Source organism: Neofelis nebulosa, chromosome 3 (genome assembly GCF_028018385.1).
Source record: "Neofelis nebulosa isolate mNeoNeb1 chromosome 3, mNeoNeb1.pri, whole genome shotgun sequence".
NCBI classification, from domain to species: Eukaryota; Metazoa; Chordata; class Mammalia; order Carnivora; family Felidae; genus Neofelis; species Neofelis nebulosa.
The window spans coordinates 80,935,205-80,952,853 of record NC_080784.1 but is presented as its reverse complement, the minus strand read 5'-3'; the positions used below and the strand labels follow the sequence as shown (position 1 = coordinate 80,952,853).

At 37.3% G+C, this 17,649-nt stretch overlaps 1 protein-coding gene and 1 long non-coding RNA gene across 3 annotated transcripts in view; one reads left to right on the top strand and one right to left on the bottom strand.

Moving 5' to 3' along the window:
- The window catches only part of PRMT9 (protein arginine methyltransferase 9), a 94,933-nt gene that overhangs the window by 69,126 nt on the left and 8,158 nt on the right, over window positions 1-17,649 (bottom strand). The gene's annotated exons all lie outside the window — the stretch shown is intronic.
- LOC131507008 (uncharacterized) lies at window positions 1,877-13,049 on the top strand. 2 transcript variants are annotated; one of them, XR_009259267.1, is made up of 4 exons: window positions 1,877-5,293; window positions 5,416-5,629; window positions 11,551-11,592; window positions 12,299-13,049. It is a non-coding gene; the product is annotated as an uncharacterized LOC131507008 (long non-coding RNA). The 2 variants fall into 2 exon arrangements; XR_009259266.1 differs by lacking the exons at window positions 11,551-11,592; window positions 12,299-13,049 and having other exon boundaries at window positions 5,416-5,791.

Genomic DNA, 17,649 nt, shown 5'->3' with positions numbered 1-17,649 from the left:
AATATCACCTCACACCTCTCAGAATGTCTTAAACACACACACACACACACACACACACACACACACACACACAAGAAACAAGTGTTAACAAGAACTTGAAACACAAGAAACAAGTGCTGACAGGGGTGTGTAGATAAAGGAACCCTCTTGTACTCTTGGTGGGAATGCAAACTGGTGTAGCCACTTTGGAAAACAGTATGGAGGTTTCTCAAAAAGTTAAAAATAGAGGTGCCTGGGTGGCTCAGTTGGTTGAGCATCTGGCTCTTGATTTCAGCTCAGCTCATGATCCCAGGGTCCTAGGATTGAGCCCTGCATCAGACTCCATGCTGAGTATGGAGCCTGGTTGGGATTCTCTCTCTCTCTCTCTCTCTCTCTCTCTCTCTCTTTTTCTCCCTCTGCCCCTCCCTCTCCTCATTGCCCCACTTGTGTGCTCTCTCTCTCTCAAATTAAAAAAATTTTTTTAAATTTAAAAATAGAACTACCCTATGATCCAGTAATTGTGCTACTGGATATTTACCCCCAAAATACAAAAACACTTATTCAAAGGGATACACGCACCCCTATGTTTATACCAGCATTATTTACAATAGCCAAATTATGTAAGCATAATATAGGAATATTATTCAGCCACAGAACAGAATGAAATCTTGCCAGTTGCAACAACATGGATGGACCTAGAGAGTATATGCTAAGTGAAATAAGTCAGTCAGAGAAAGACAAATATGGTATGATTAGACTCATATGTGGAATTTAAGAAATGACACAAATGAGCAAATGGAAAAAACAACAAAGAAAGAGAGAACAAGAAACAGACGCTCAACTATTGAGAACAAACTGATGGTTACCAGAGGGGAAATGGGTAGGGGAATGGGTGAAGTAGGTGATAGGGGATTAAGGAGTGCACTAGTTGTGATGAGCACTGGGCGATGTATAGAATTGTTGAATCACTATATTGTATACCTATACTGAAACTAATATAACACTGTATGTTAACTATACGGGAATTAAAATTTTAAAAATAAAAAAAAATAAACAATCTAAACTTACATTTAAAGGAACTAGAAAGAAAAGAACAAACAAAGCCCAAAGTTAGTAGAAGGAAGAAAATAATAAAGATCAGAGCGGAAATAAATGAAACAGAAACCAAAATCAACAAAATCAAAAGCTGGTTCTTTAAAAAGATAAATAAAATTGATAAACCTCTAGCCTGGACTTATCAAGAAAAAAGAGAGAGAGAGAGAGAATCCAAATAAAATCAGAAATAAAAGAGAAGTAACAACGAACACGACAGAAATACAAAGGATTATAAGAAAATACTATGGAAAATTATATGTCAACAAGTTGGACAACCTAAAAGAAGTGGATAAATTCCTAGAAACATACAATCTTCCAATACCAAATCAGGAAGAAATAGAAAATCTGAACGGAAAAATAACTAGTAACAAAATTGATCAGTAATCAAAAACTCCCAACAAACAAAAATCTAGGACCAAGTGACTTCACATGTGAATTCTACAAACATTTATTTCTTTTTTATTATTAAAAAGAACTTTTTGGGAGAGAGAGAGAGAGAGAGAGAGAGAGAGAGAGAAAGATCAAACATGAGTGGGGCAGGGACCGAGAGAAAAGGAGAGAGAGAATTTTAAGCAAGTTCCATGCTTAGCGTGGAGCCCAACCACTGAGCCCAATCCCTGATCCTGACCACTGAGCCTGTTTTGGGGCTTGATCTCAAGACCGTGAGATCATGACCTGAACTGAAATCAAGAGTTGGGTCCTCAACCAGTTGAGTCACCCAGACACCCCATATTCTATAAACATTTAAAGAAAAGTTAATACCTATTCTCCTCAAACGATTCCAAAACATTGAAGAGGAAGGAAAGCTTCCAAATACATTCTCTTTTTTTTTTTTTAACATTTATTTACTTTTGAGAGACAGAGTATGAGCAGGGGAGGGGCAGAGAGATAGGGAGACACAGAATTCGAAGTAGGCTCCAGGCTCCAAGCTGTCAGCACAGAGCCTGATGTGGGCTCAAACCCACAAACTAGGAGATTGTGACCTGAGCTGAAGTCGGATGCTTAACTGACTGAGCCACCCAGGCGCCCATCCAAATACATTCTATGAGGCCAGTATTACCCTGATACCAAAACCAGACAAAGATACTACAAAGAAAGAAAACTACAGGCCAATATAGTGGCCTTGGTGAAAATAGATACAAAAATCCTCAATAAAATATTAGGAAACCCTTTCCAACAATATATTAAAAGGATCATTCACCATGATCAAGTGGGATTTATTTTAGGGATGCAAGAATCGTTCAGTATTCACAAATCAATCAATGTGATACACTACATTAACAAAATGAAGTATAAAATCATATGATCATCTCAATAGATGCAGAAAAAGCATTTGACAAAATTCAACATTTGTTCATGATAAAAACTTTGAACAAAGTGGGTTTAGAAGGAACAAAACTCAACTTAATAAAGGCCGTATATGACGAACCCACAGCTAACATTATACTCAATGGTAAAAAACTGATAGTTTTTCCTCTAAGATCAGGAACAAACAAGGATGTTCACTCTTGCCACTTTTGTTCAACATAGTAATGGAAGTCCTAGCTGCAACAAGCAGATAAGAAAAAGAAATGAAAGCCATTTATATTGGTAAGAAGTCAAACTGTCACTATTTGTAGATGATGTGATACACATAGAAAACCCTGAAGACTCCACCTAAAAACTATTAGACTATTAGAACTAATAAATAATGCAGTAAAGTTACAAGATACAAAATTAATGTACAGAAATTGATTGTGTTTTATACATTAATAAAAAAAGTAGCAGAAAGATAAATTAAGAAAACAATTCCATTTACAATTGCACCAAAGAATGAACTAATTAGGAATAAACTTAATCAAGGAGGAAAAAGACTTGTAATTTGTAAACTATATAACATTGATGAAAGGAATTGAAAATGACACAAACAAATGGAAAGACATGCCATGCTCATGGATTGGAATAGTTAATATTCAAATAACAACAGCATTTTTCACAGAACTAGAACAAAAAATCCTAAAATTTGTATGGAACCACAAAAGATCCCAAACAACCAAAGCAATCTTGAGAAAAAAGAATGAAGCTGAAGGTTTCATAGTCTCAGATTTCAAGATATACTACAAAGCTATAAAACTCAAAACAGTGTGGTACTGGCATAAAAACAGACACGCTAATTAATAGAATAGAAAGCCTGGACATAACTCCATGCTTATATGGTCAATTAGTATACGACAAAGGAGGCAAGAATATACAATGGAGGAAAAGACAGTTTCTTCAATAAATAGTGCTTGGAAAACTTGACAGCTACATGCAGAAGAATGAGACTGGACCACTTTTTTTATGCCATACACAGAAATAAACTCAAAGTTGAATAAAAACCTAAATGTGTGACCTGAAGCCATACAACTTCTAGAAGAAAACATAGAAAGTAATCTCTTACAGATTAGCCTTAGCAATATTCTTTTAGCTATGTCTCCTTAGGCAAGAGAAACAAAAGCAAAAAACCAGAAAATAAAAAGACGCTATTGAGACTACACCAAAATAAAAAAGCTTTTGCAGAGTGAAGGAAACTATCGACAAAATGAAAAGGCGACCTGGGGCACCTGGGTGGCTCAGTAGGTTAAGCATCTGACTTTGGCTCAGGTCATGATCTCACAGTTCATGAGTTTGAGCTCTGCATCAGGCTCTGTGCTGACAGCACAGAGCCTGGTATCATCCGTCACCTGCTCTCTCTGCCCCTCCCCCGCTCATATGCTCCCTCTCTCTCTCTCTGTCTCTCAAAATAAATAAACTTAAAAAAAGAAAGAAAGAAAACGCAACCTACTGAATGAGAGAAGATATTCACAAATGATATCTCCCATAAGGGATTATTATCTACAATATATAAAAAACTTATACAACTCAACACCAAAACAAAAAAACAAAACAAAACAAAATTAATCTGATTAAAAAATGGGCAGAAGACCTGAATAGACTTTTTCCAAAGTCATACAGATACCCAACAGGTATGTGAAAAGATGCCCAACATCAATAAATCATCAGGTAAATGCAAAGTGAAAACCACAATGAGATATTACATTACACCTGTCAGAATCAAAAAGTGAAAGAATGAATAAATGAATGAATGAATGAATTGAAAAAAATAACAAGTGTTGGAAGGATATAGAGGCAAGTGAACCCTCATGTAGTGTTTGTGGGAATGTAAATTGATGAAACCATTGTGGAGAACAATGGTTGTTCTCTATTTGAGGTTGCTCAAATATTAAAAATAGAACTGCCATGTGATGCAGTAATTCCACGAATGGGTATTTACCTAAAGAAGTGAAATCAGTACTTTGAAAAGATACATGCATCCCTATGTTTAATTCAGCATTATTTACAATAGTCAAGATATGAGAGCAACCCAAGTGTCCATCAATAGTTGAATAGATAAAGAAGAGGTGGTATATACACAATGGAATATTACTCGGTCTTGAAATCTTGATATTCATAACAACATGGGTGGATCTAGAGGGTATGATACTAAGTAAAATAAATCAGTGAAAGACAAACCATATGATTTCATTACACGTGAAATCTAAAAAACAAAACAAATTAACAAGCAAAGCAGAAACAGACCCATAAATACAGAGACAAGTTGGTGATTGCCAGAGGGGAGGAGAGTAGGATAGGCAAAATGGGTGAGGGGGATTAGGAGGTACAGGTTTCCAGTTATGGAATGAGTAAGTCATAGGGATAAGAAGTACAGCATAGGGGATATAGTCAGTGATATTTTAATAGTCTTGTATGGTGACAGATGGTAGCTGCACTCATGGGGAGCATAGTACATAGAGTTGTGGAACCAATATGTTGTACACCTGAAACTTATGTAACATTATGTGTCAACTATACCTCAATAAAAAAAATAGAATTTGTAAATAAGAAGAAAAATAAATAAAATTAACTGCTACTAAGAAAACAACAAAGGTTCACACCTTAGGATAGTTTTTCTTGAAACATTTTCCAAAACATCACAATTCCTAAATTGAGAACCATAGTGTAAATCCAGAGAGAAATTCTACCTCAAATTTGACTAAATATCTAGAAGCAATGATTTTCTCTTTGTTCACACTCGTGTAGGGCTTTTTCAATTTAGATGTCATTAACATTCAGATTTTAAATTTGATAGACATAAGCTATAAAGACAGCCCGCCTGTAGAGATGACCAAAATGGGATTCTTACTGCACACACTCATTCCAGGTAAACCTAAAGTTGATTTGTTTTGTTTTGCTATGTTTTGTTTTGTTTTGTTTTGTTTTGTTTTGATACTGGTAAGAAGTTCGTGTTTTACATTAGTAATTTTTGCCTTTCTCTCTCTCCAGAACACTAGAGAATTTCAGCTTGTTCTCAAAGAATACCAAAATAGTCTGAAAGAAAGAAAGGAAGAAAGGAAGAAAGAAAAAAAGAAAGAAAGAAAGAAAGAAAGAAAGAAAGAAAGAAAGAAAGAAAGAAAGAAAGAAAGAAAGAAAGAAAGGCTCTTAAGCTCTCCTAAGCACATAATCAGATCTTTCCGTCTCTTATGGGGACTATTGTTTGGTAAATTGTGTTTTATGTTCCAAAAGAGCAAAGCGGCAGTATTCTAGTACACTTAGAGTTTCACAACAAAGTCCTGTAAAATTTCATGTTCTCATTTTTAAATATGTGGGCTCTTAAGGACAGTCTTATGTGTAAGTGATAAAGAAATGTGGTGATTACATACCTGACACCTTTTGTATTTGAATTTGATCATCTGATTCATGAAAAAAACTGCAAGCTTGATTTTCAGGTCATTTTGGTAGCCTTGTCTTGATAGCATTTCGTTGCTTGTGAGCTTTGTATTCTGCTTTTTATTTGTTGGTTTTACTTTTCAGTGAAATGAGTTGGTAGTTCTAATGGTATCTATGCTGTAGATAAGTAAAATATAAAGAGAGAAGGCTTCTTAGACTTCTTAATCACATTAATATCCTCTGATAAAAATGACAGGCCTGAATAGAAGAGACAGTTGTGAATTTAGAATTTTTCTTCTTTTGATTCATTCTGTAAGTTACAAGAAACACATGAAACAAAAAAATTCTGAGAACTAACGTTTAAGCTCAACTGTTAAAAACTAAGAAAAATTATGAGTTAAAAACTGGGTGTCAGTCACTGAGTATGCCAAGCAAACTTATTTCTTGCTCTTTTAACTACTTTTTCAAACAGGTTAAAAACTGATAAGAAGCTCTTGGGAAACTCTTATCAGTCATTGCAAAAAATAGGTTAACCCGTCCTAATCTGGCAAAGTCTTAAAAGGCCTACATTCCTAAAAGCATTAGGGGATTTTTTTTTCTACTTGCTAAGTATGCTGTATGAGAATCATTTTTTGTGACAACAAATTCAGAGTTAAAATATCTTTTTATTCATGTGATATGCTCTATGAGTGCATTCGTAGCCTATAAATGAGATGGTTGCTTAAGCTGACACTGCAAAACATTGCAGGAAGTGTTGATTAGAATTTGCACATTTGTTCTGAGTTTGTGAATTCCAAGCAGGTTTGCTAATGGAGAAGCAGTGCCTTTTTCACAACTCTTCAGCTCTAGACCATGGCCACCTATGTGTGTTTCCTATATGGTGACTGCTGTTAATATTTTGTGTATATCCTTCCTGCCTTTTCTTCTCTTCATATACATTTTTTTACTTTGCAAAGTTAATCTCATTGTGTACTTGCTATTTTATTACTTTTTTCACTAATGGTGTGTTATTAATTTTTTGAAAAATATATTCAACCTTGTAAGACAATCTATCACCTAGCTATAACATACTTTATTAAACTACTTTCCTATTCATATGTGGAATTTAAGAAACAAAACAGTTGAACATAGGAGGAAAAAGGAGAGAGAGAGGCAAACCATAAAGCAGACTTTTAACTATGGAGAACCAACTGAGGGCTGCTGGAGGGGTGGTGTGTGGGAAAGATGGGTTAAGTGGGTGATGGGGATTAAGTGGGGCAGCTGTGAAGAGCACTGGGTGTTGCATGTAAGTGATGAATCACTAACTCCTACACCTGAAACTAATATTACACTGTATGTTAACTAACTGGAATTTGAATAAAAACTTGGGGAAAAAACCCTACTTTTCTATTGTTAGATACTTAGACTATGTCCTATTCTTACCTATTATACATACTGTTGTAACTAGAATCCTTGAACTTAAATCTTTAGGCACATCCTAATTGTTTCCTACAGATAAATTCCCAAAAATAATATTTTTGGACAAAAAGGCAAATATTTTAAATGATCACCACCCTAAGATAGCCATTGCCAACAGTTTGATGCATATTTTTACAATCTTTTTAGAATAAAATAATATTTATGGGCTTGAATGTATGTATACATACAGGAAACCTAGTTAGGAGTCTATAAGCAGTAATACAGGAGACAAATCAGAGTATCTTGCAGCAGGGCTCAGTGGTAGGGGTAGTGAATGGTGGTCAGATTCTGGATATATATATATATTTTTTTTTTAATTTTTATTTTATTTTTTTAAATTTTAGATCCAAGTTAGTTAGCATATAGTGCAACAATGATTTCAGGAGTAGATTCCTTAATGTACTTTACCCATTTAGCCCATCCCCCCTCCCACAACCCCTCCAGTAACCCTCTGTTTGTTCTTGGATATATATATATATATATATATATATATATATATATATATATATATTTTTTTTTTTTTTTTTTTTTTTTAGGAAGACCAATTGGATGTAGAGTATGAGAGAAAGAAATGCGTGCAGACTTATTCCCAAGTTTTGGAGGGCTGAGCATTTGGAAGGATGACATTGACATCAAGTGGCAGGGGAAATTCTGTAGGTGGAGCAGATTGAGGGAGAGGAAAGAACAGGGTTCAGCTAGGAGAGAGTGAGAGTGGGATGTCTATTAGGTATCCAAGTAGAGATGGCCAATAAGCTATTAAATATATGAGGCTAAAGTTCTGCAGTGAGCAGGTATGGGAAATATAAATTTGGGCATCATTGGCATACAGATATTTGAAGCCAGGAGACTGGGTGAGATTACCAAGGGAGTGAGTACAGACAAAGAGAAGAGTTCGGACCAGGGAGGAGAGCATTCTGATGTGAAAAGCACTTACTATGCACCAGGCACTCTTCTATGTGATTTGCATAGATTATAGGTTGACTCATTTAATCTCCAAAGCAACTCAATGGAGGGGTACTATTATTAACCCCATTTTACAGAGGAGGAATCTGAGGCACAGAAAGCTTAAGTCAGTAAATCAATAACTATTTTATGATATTAAATTATGAAATAAGTTATAACTCCCTTTTAAAATAATGCAAACTCATTCTGAAATAAATCATGTAAAGTTTTTCGGCACAGGCTTTATCCATTATGTCTCAAAAATCACAGTTATACATTCCAGTTATACTTTAATAAATCAGCATGACTAATCTGTTCAAGGATGCTTTTCTTTTCAGCTGACAGCACATTCTAGAAGGAATCCTGAGGAGACACCGAAAAAGGAAAAAGAGCTTATTTTCAAAAAGGAGATAAGGAGAGCCATTTTTAGGGTTTAATGTTTCTTAAAGACATTGTGTTTATTTGCTTTCATGAGTCTCTTCCTCAAGAACCATGTATTGTCTAATTATATTTAAGGATGGGAGAAGCAAGTTAATAAAGGGGAATTATCATCACTCTTACCCGTCTCACCCTATAGCATATTCAGCATATCTCAACAGGGAGGTTTCTAAGGCTATTCTTGACCTTTAACAGAAATATGCAATACACTGAAAACTATAGAAAGCTTATGAAAGAAATTGAAGAAGACACAAAAAAATGGAAAAAGATTCCATGTTCCTGGATTGGAAGAACAAATATTATTAAAATGTTGATACTACCCAAAGCAATCTACATATTCAATGCAATCCCTATCAAAATAACACCAGCATTCTTCACAGAGCTAGAACAAATAATCCTAAAATTTGTATGGAACCAGAAAAGACCCTGAATAGTGAAAGTGATCTTGAAAAAGAAAACAAAAGTAGGAGGCATCACAATCCCAGACTTCAAGCTATACTACAAAGCTGTAATCATCAAGGCAGTATGGTACTGGCACAAGAACAGACACTCAGATCAATGGAACAGACTAGAGAACCCAGAAATGGACCCACAAACGTTTGGCCAACTAATCTCTGACAAAGCAGGAAAGAATATCCAATGGAATAAAGACAGTCTCTTCAGCAAGTGGTGCTTGGAAAACTGGACAGCGACATGCAGAAGAATGAACCTGGACCACTTTCTTACACCATACACAAAAATAAACTCAAAATGGATGAAAGACCTAAATGTAAGACAGGAAGCCATCAAAATCCTCGAGGAGAAAGCAAGCAAAAACCTCTTTGATCTTGGCTGCAGCAACTTCTCAACACATCTCCAGAGGCAAGGGAAACAAAAGCAAAAATGAACTACTGGAACCTCATCAAAATAAAAAGCTTCTGCACAGCAAAGGAAACAATCAGCAAAACTAAAAGGCAGCCAACAGAATGGGAGAAGATATTTGCAAATGACATAGCAGATAAAGGGTTAGTATCCAAAATCTATAAGGAACTTATCAAACTCAACACCCAAAAAACAAAGAATCCAGTGAAGAAATGGGCAAAAGACATGAATAGACACTTCTCCAAAGAAGACTTCCAGATGGCCAACCAACACATGAAAAAATGCTCCACATCACTCATCATCAGGGAAATACAAATCAAAACCACAATGAGATACCACCTTACACCTGTCAGAATGGCTAACATTAACAATTCAGGCAACAACAGATGTTGACAAGGATGCAGAGAAAGAGAATCTCTTTTGCATTGTTGGTGGGAATGCAAGCTGGTGCAGCCACTCTGGAAAACAGTGTGGAGGTTCCTCAAAAAACTAAAAATAGCACTACCCTACGACCCAGCAATTGCTCTACTAGGCATTTATCCAAGGGATACAGGTGTGCTGTTTTGAAGGGACACATGCACCCCCATGTTTATAGCAGCACTATCAACAATAGCCAAAGTATGGAAAGAGCCCAAATGTCCATCAATGGATGAATGGATAAAGAAGGTGTGGTATATATATACAATGGAGTATTACTCGGCAATCCAAAAGAATGAAATCTTGCCATTTGCAACTACATGGATGGAATTGGAGGGTATTATGCTAAGTGAAATTAGTCAGAGAAAGACAAAAATCATATGACTTCACTCATATGACGACTTGAAGAGACAAAACAGATGAACATAAGGGAAGGGAAAACAAAAATAATATAAAAACAGGGAGAGGGACAAAACATAAGAGACTCATAAATATGGAGAACAAACTGAGGTTTACTGGAGGGGTTGGGTGGGGATGGGCTAATTGGGTAAGGGACACTAAGGAATCTACTCCTGAAATCATTGTTGCACTATATACTAACTAATTTGGATGTAAATTTTAAAAAAGTAAAAAATAAAACAAGTTAAAAAAAAAAAGAAATGTGCATAAGACAGGGAAAGACAATAGTCACCATCTGGGTTAATCATTGTAGAAGGCTTCCAGACAAAAATATTTCAAATTGTCCCCTTGGTACCCTGGAGATTTTTATATCTTGGGACAAGTGTGCAGATGAATGAACTTGCAGTGTGCTTTTCTACCTTCTCCTCTTCCGTGAGAACAGAGTCACTGTGAAAGGGGAGGTGGGCAGGAGAACTTGCAAAATGGTTTTTTTCAGATAAATTTTAGGATAAAGGACAACTAGAAGTTGAGAATCTGGAAATAACAATTTTTCCTGCCAACAGTGCTCCTTGAAAAGTATTCACAAACTTTTGGGGGTTCCTATAACTCAGGTTGAAGACTACTTTCTTAAATAATTTGAATAGGGAAGAAAAAAAAGGAGATCTTAAAACACCAAGTAACTACAGAGATATTCCTTTATGAGCCCAAAATATGAAAGGATAGATAGATGTGTACATTTACATAAATACTAGAGAGCAGCATGAACCTTGACTAATAATATCAGGGAAAGCAGAATCCAGAAGGAACTTAGAGATGTGAAAATTAGTTAAAAAAAAAAAAAAAAAAAGGAAGGGGCGCCTGGGTGGCTCAGTCGGTTGAGCGTCCGACTTCCACTCGGGCCATGATCTCACGGTCCGTGAGTTCGAGCCCCACGTCGGGTTCTGTGCTGACAGCTCAGAGCCTGGAGCCTGTTTCAGATTCTGTGTGTCCCTCTCTCTGACCCTCCCCCGTTCATGCTCTGTCTCTTTCTGTCTCAAAAATAAATAAACATTAAAAAAAAATTTTTTTTAAATAAAAAGGAAGAACAAAACCTTAAAGAACATGTTCATGGCAAGAACAAAACCGTAAAGACTCTGGGGAAAATGATGTAATGTTTAAAAGATAACGGAGAAAGCAGAACTAACCAAAGTCTCTTTTTCTCCATTCTTCTCTCAGTAACTACCTTCAAATGAAAAGGGTAAAAGAATAATGGTAGGAGGAAACATAAATTCAAGGAAGGTAAGAAGCAAATTTAATTCTTTTAATGAATTTTTTTTATGCCCAGATAAATTGTATCCTGAGATATTTAAAGGACTTGTAGTTGTAATCATGTAACCACAGTTAACAATCATAGAAAATAATTTTATAAACATAGTCTGCATAGATTCATTAAGAATCAATGCTGTCAGGGGTGCCTGGGTGGCTCAGTCAGTTGAGTGTCTGACTCTTGGTTTCCGCTTGGGTAGTGATCTCACAGTTTCATGGGTTCAAGCCCTGCGTCGGGGCCTGCTTACGATTCTCTCTCTCCCTTGCTTTCTACCCACCCACCCCCCCACTCATGCTCTCTCTGACTCTCTCAAAATAAAGAAATGTATTTTTAAATTTTAATTTTCAAACTTAAAAAAATTAAAAATGAATCAACACTGTCAAACTAACCTTACATCTAAGAACTTATTATTCAACTTAAGACCTAGTGTTTGTATCTTTTTCATTTAACATTATATTGGAATATTTCTCTAATATTTTTCATGAAATAGTCTTCTGTACTATAATTTTAGAAAGCTAAAATTAGTGCTCAAAGTATGAATATACCCTAAATTGTTTAATCAATCCACCATGGTCAAGTTTAGACAATTTCATATTTTTGGCTTTTAAAAAACCATGCTAAGGTTAAGATCATTTTGCATAAAACTTTATAAATCACTATTTTTTTTTTAAATTTTAGGTCGAATTCCCACAAGGAGAATAAATGAATCAATGGCATCACATTTCAAAGAAATTTTAATAAGTATCACCAAAACTGCCTCCAGAAGGAAATACCTGTTTATATTCTCAACAATATATGAATGACTGGTTTTCTAACCCTTATCATTACTGGAAGATTTTGGTAGAAAAACTTTATACTTGTGTTTTTTTATTGTGGTAAAATGTATACAACATACAATTCACCATTTTAACCACTTCTTAAAAAGATTTTTTAATGTTTTTAATTTATTTTAGGGGGGGTGGGAAGGGGCAGAAAGAGAGGGAGAGAGGGATATCCCAAGCAGGCTCTGTGCTGTCAGTGCAGACCCCAACATGGGGCTTGAATCCACAAACCGTGAGATCATGACTTGAGCTGAATCAAGAGTTGGAGGTTTAACTGACTGAACCCCCAAACACCCCTACCATTTCAACCACTTTTAAGTACACAATTCAGGAGCATTAAATATATTCGTAACATGCAACCATCACCACTATTTCCAGAACTTTTCATCATCCCAAACAGATATCAAACCTGTTAAACAAAAACTTAAAAATATATATTAAAATATATTACCAGGTGCATGGGTGGGCTCAGTCAGTTAAGCTTCTGACTTCAGCTCAGGTCATGATCTGTTTGTGAGTTTGAGCCCTGCATTGGGCTCTGTGCTGACAGCTCAGAGCCTGGAGCTGCTTCGGATTCTGCATCTCTCTCTCCCCTTTCTCTGTCCCTATCTGCCTATCTGCCTATCTGCCTATCTGTCCCTGCTCATATTCTCTCTCTCTCTCTCTCTCTCTCTCTCTCTCAAAAATAAGCGTTAAAAAGTATATTACCATTCTCTTGCTTTATGTTACTAAACCATCAGCAATACTCTTCCCCCTTCCTAATATCTTAGAATTCTTCTGTATTAGTCAGAATAGGACAGGCTGTACCATGGTAACACATAACCCCCAAATCCTGTGGCTAACAGATTCAGTTCTCACTCAAGTTACATAGTCTACACCAGCCAGTGAGTGTACTTGCTTCTCAGTCTTTCAGAGGCTCAGGCTAAGGGAGACCCAATCATGTCATGGCTTCAGAGTTTGGAACATGAGGCTTTCATGGTTACCAAGGCAGGGCAAGGAAGTGCTGTAGAGCCTTGAACCAGCAATCAAATGCTTCAGCCTGGAAATGGCACATGCCACTTGTAAGAACTTTGTTAGAACTGGTAACACGGTGGAGGGGGACACGTACATTCCTTCCTTGTTATCTGAAAGAGAGGAGAACTGGGTATGTGGTCTCTACATCTTCATCTGTACCCTCCCTGATACAAAATTGGCTTCATTTAACTATTTGCATTTTTTCCCTATTAGTGAAGCCCACACATTAACGTTTTACTTTATGTAATGCCACAAGAAATCCTGGAATAAGTGAAAACAATTAATTTAGAAGAATAGTAATTTGATCTAAGTGACAAGTCACATATCACAGAGTAATATATAAACACTGCTGTGGCTGACATGTTAAATTGCTATCTTTGGGCCCAGTTTTCTTCATAAATTCTAAATAAAAAAAATTAGTTTATTTATTTTGAGAGAGAAAGAGAGTATGAATGGGGGAGGGGTAGAGACAGAGGGTGAGAGGGAAAGAGAGCATCTCAAGCAGGCTCTGCACTGTCAGCACAGACCCTGATGCCAGGCTTGAACCCATGAAACTGTGAGATCATGACCTGAGCCGAAACCAAGAGTCAGACACTTCACAGACTGAGCCACCCAGGTGCCCCAACAAATTATAACTTTTGAAGTACATGCTGAACTTTTTAGTAGCACTGGGCCCTCTGGTTTTCATGTGGTTAGGCATGTCATTGTGGACGCTCCATGGAGGATGATAAATATTGACCAACACTTGACAAGTTCATTAGCAACTTTTTTAAGAAATGGGAAATCAGTACTTGATTTCTCATTAAACATGCATTCTTTCTTTCAGCTCATTCCTGCCAAAAGTTTTCTTTTGTACAAAAAAAAAAAAGTTACCAATCAGTAAAGTACTTACATAGTCATACATTTGTACAGCACAATAAAAGACAAATGACTGTAGTTGTGGAGTTTGGATTACTCTATGTTCGATGGCAGCTCTACTCACCCTTATTTTCTTTTATACCTTACACTCAACCTGTAAGTGTTTATGCTTCATGTTGACTCCGATAGCCAGACAACTTCACTCATCTTGCAGGTTACTGCATGGGCCATTCTACTGACACATCAAATAGCCAGCAAGAGTAGCAGTGTAAAACCACTTCTCCTATGGCCACTGGAAGGAGTAACTGTCCCCCCCTGATCATATTCCTGGGGGGTTTCATTGTACCCACAGGTGCCCTTTATGTGGTTCTTGAAAGTGTGTTGGTTACACTGCTTCTGGAAAGGTCAGTAAAAGAGAGGTACGTTATCCTTAATCACCTTTCAGGTTTTCTACTTGTCAAAGTAAGAACTCTGTTCACTGCTTATGTGTCTCATGTACTACTAGATGAGACCATGGCTGGAGACTAAATACAGGGTAGAGGTCCAGGAATCCATCTTGGCTTAGTTTTTTTAAAAATTTTTTCAATGCAATTATGTATAGTAAAACTCCATTTAAAAATGACACATCTGGGGCACTGGGGTGGCTCAGTAAGTTGAGCGTCTGACTCTTGATTTCAGCTCAGGTCATGATCTCACAGTTGTGAGATGGAGTGCCGCATGGAGCTTTACGTGGAGCCTGCTTGAGATTCTCTCTCTCCCTCTCCCTCTGCCCCTCCCCTGCTCACATGCATTCTCTCTCTCTCCCCCCCCTCTCGCTTTCTCTCAAAAAAAAAAAAAAGCAAAAAAAAAAAAGACACATTCAGGGGAAAATTGTAAAAGGGAGGGGATTCCAAAGGTGTAAAGCAGGCCAGTTACAGTCAAAGGGGGATATAATAGGGTTCCACAGAGGAACGGAACCAACAGAATATGTACAAAATATGTACAGATACAGATGAGGAGATTTATTGTAGAAATTGGCTTGTGTGGTTATGGGGACTGAGAAGTCCCCCAGTCTGTCATCTACAAGCTGGTGAATCAGGAAAACTGGTGGTGTGTAATTCAGTCTGAGAACCAGGGTGAGGGCTGTTGGTGTAAGCCCTGGAGTTTGAAGCCCCAAGAATCAGAAGCCCCAGTGGCTGATGTCCAACGCCTGAGAGCAGGAAAAGATGGATGTCTCAATTGAAGAAGAGAGACAGGGAATTTGCCCCTCCTTTGCCTTTTTGTTGTAATTGGGCTCTCCATGAATTGGATTGGATGATGCCTGCTCATGTTGGTGGGGGTAGATCTATTCACTCAGTCTACTGAATCAAATACTAATCTCTTCCAACACCCGCCCGAACACATCCTGAAATAATGTTTAACCAGCTCTCTGGGCATCCCTTAGCCCAGTCAAGTTGGCACATAAAACCATCAGAGAGGACTTAAGGTCATGTGACTTAGAGCTAAGTGATCAAAGTTGATAACCTAATGGCTTGTTTGTCCAGTGTGTGCCATGGGCTGCTAGATTTTCTCTCAGAACATAAAGGAGGAGGGTGTTACTGTTTTTTGTTTTATCTTCACCAAATAACTAATTCCAAATATGCCCCACAATTTCCATGAAGGTCCACTGCCAATTATCCAGTTCTAGATAGGCCAATCTACAGGCACTGGGTCTAGTATTATTTAATCAGTCTAGGTATTAATTAATCTTTGAGTGCAAGGGGAAAAACCCTGATTCTGGCAACTTAAGCAAAAAGGCATTTCATTTGAAGTATGTGGGATGCTAAAGGAAACCTGAAAACCAGCCTTGGAATGAGTAGCTGGGTAGACTGCCAGGCAGCAGGTCTCTTGACAGTCGTGGCTGGAACAGATGAACTTTGTTTTTTCTGTCAGGTTTTTACTATGCTTCAAAGTCCTGGGAAAAAGAGTCTGGTTGGCTGAGCTTAGGGCATGTACCCTGCCCTTAGCAATGGCAGGCTTAAGAGGAAGCTTTAGCAGGAGGCTCCAGGGATCTCTTTGGATTCCCTAGTATGAGCTAGGCCCATGAATTTTACCAAGACTATGTGCTATGTGGGAAAATAATTACTCAGGTGAAAGTCAGGGTGCTTTTGGCAAGTGAGAATAAAGGCTCAGCATCCAAAGATCCCAGTATCTACCACTACAGCAAAAAAAAGTGATCATATTAAAAAAAAAGTTTATTTGAGGGAGAAAAAGAGAGAGAGAGAGAGAGAGAGACAGAGTGCAAGTGGGAGAAGGGTAAAGAGAGAGGGAGACAGAGAATCCCAAGCAGGCTCTGCACCATCAGCACAGAGCCAGATGTGGGACTTGAACCCACAAACTGTGAGATCATGACCTGAGCCAAAATCAAGAGTTGGGTGCGTTAACCAACTGAGCCACCTAGGCACCCCCAAGAGTGATTATTTTAATGGTGTCAAACAAAGCCTGAGTACTTATGAATATGTTGAGTTGGTATGTGCTGATTTATTTTACTATTTTCCAATTGTTATTTTGCTTCCTTTTTTGCCCTTCTTTCCTCCCTGCAGTAAATAGCCCTAAGCATATACATTAAAATATATACATATGTTTATAAATATATAATTAATTATATATATATATATATATATATATATATATATATTTATTTATTTAGGGCAAATTATTAGGTCTGGAAATATTGGGTCAAAAGATAACAGTGAGTATTTAAACTTTTTTCATTTTCTATTTTACTGAAGTGCCAATGAACTCTGAGGGTATGCCTCTAATCATTCTAGATTGGCTTTCCAGTGCCTTCTAGATTGGCCTATCTAGAACTGGATAATTGCCCGTTTGAAGGTCACCCTGTGGAAACCTCTCTCTGGGTCATATCAGGGGCATTTGTGGTGCTGGGAAAAGCATACTGTTTAGAGCTCTCCTCTTTCCTTCTGACATTTTTTATATATATTGCTATCTGGATAAAATGAAGTGCAAGGTCTCTGCTTTGGTCAATTGATTCACATACTACAGAAAAGAGGGCAGCGTTTGCCTTAGGGATCTGTGGGCAGTGGGGAGTGCCTACTGATATAAGTCAGCATATATAATATGATATACCCAGCCCCCTCTTCTCCATGCGAAGTCTCTCCAAACCTGGGGGCAGGAAAAGGAGTCATTTCACTATGACAGGGCACTCCACTTGACCCACATCTTCATGAGCCAGGTTCTTCTAACTCCAAACTTGAGAAGAGTCCTAGATTTCTTCAGAGGATTTTCATTTAAATGTGAGAGAATTGGAAAATCCCACCTTCCTTCCCTGTCACATCCATTCCCCATTTCCCTACCCCA